The sequence below is a fragment of the Gekko japonicus genome, unplaced genomic scaffold, assembly GCF_001447785.1.
Source record: "Gekko japonicus isolate JY-2015 unplaced genomic scaffold, Gekko_japonicus_V1.1 scaffold503, whole genome shotgun sequence".
In the NCBI taxonomy this organism is placed as follows: domain Eukaryota; kingdom Metazoa; phylum Chordata; class Lepidosauria; order Squamata; family Gekkonidae; genus Gekko; species Gekko japonicus.
This window is the reverse complement of record NW_015165844.1, coordinates 833,557-834,798: the sequence shown is the minus strand read 5'-3', so window position 1 is coordinate 834,798 and position 1,242 is coordinate 833,557.

Sequence of the window (1,242 nt, the reverse complement as noted above, 5' to 3'; positions counted from 1 at the left end):
TAGGTCCTAAGGGGTCCTGTGAGTACAGTCTTTGTGCCTTGCGGCATGGGGCGGGGAAAACGGACTGCCTTCGGGATGGCCCTGTTTAGGTCCTCTCTTTGAACCTTTCTATAGTGGGCTCCCACCCGGGGCAGGGTGCTCGCCCTATTGAAGAGGTAAGGGAGGGGTCTTCGACCTCTGGCCTTGACCATACCGCATGCTGTGTTGCCCTTGCCGTTGGTTACAGTTAAAGTTGTCAGTTAATAAAGTGGCCCTATAGTTAAACCCAACACTTGTGTCTGCCTCGTTATTTCTGGCTTGGGTGGCAACAGGAAGATTTGCTCAAGGGCACTAATGCCAGTTTGTGATGCTTCTGAAGTACCTAATTTGAGGTCTTGGTTCTGGATTATAAAAACAGTTAATGATCAGGCCTCCTAAATTCAGCTGGAAGATTGCAAAGCAATGGAACAAGACTATATGTGTCATTTGTCATTAACTAGGGCTGGCTCCCTCATGAATGTAGTCTTGATGACTGCATATACATTTAATTGCTCACAATTTAATTTATATAATATGAGATAATATTAAGTTATTAATATGTTACAGTTACATTACCATAATAATATTGGGTTGGATCAGTCCTGCAATCTCACCCTATTCCCTTCCATTCTCTGGGGTTCCAGCATATCTTTTTTGGTGGTCAACAATAATGGGTTTTACCAGTGGAAAACCCATTATTCTTATATAAATATCAGCATATAGCTTAAATCTTCAGAAGAAGGGGTGGTAATTTTTTTACCAATTTTCCTTCCCTAATGGCAAATCCCCCCCCTTTGCTTCCTTCACAAGAGGAAAGGAAATGGGAAATTCCCATCCATCAAATTCATGGATGACTGGACACACCGGCATATATATAATACATGTGTAAAATAACCCTGTTTTGAGAATGAAAAGCAGTATATACATTGAACGAACTGCCATATACACATAAATAACATGATGGGAGTCCCCTTCTTTGTGATCGTCAGGAGGATCTCCAAGGCTTGTTTGTTTGCCAGGGTTTTTGAGGAGGTTTGAATGGCAGGCATCTTTTTTTTGGGGGGGGGAGAGATTTGGCAGTTGTTATTTTATTCTGTTTGTAACTGGAAATGTTTTTAAACTGTTATTGTAAGTTGCCTTAAACCACAAGGAAAGGCAGGGTATAAGTGTTTTAATGAATAAATAAGTGTGTGAACTGATTATCTTGTAAAACTTGTATCTGTG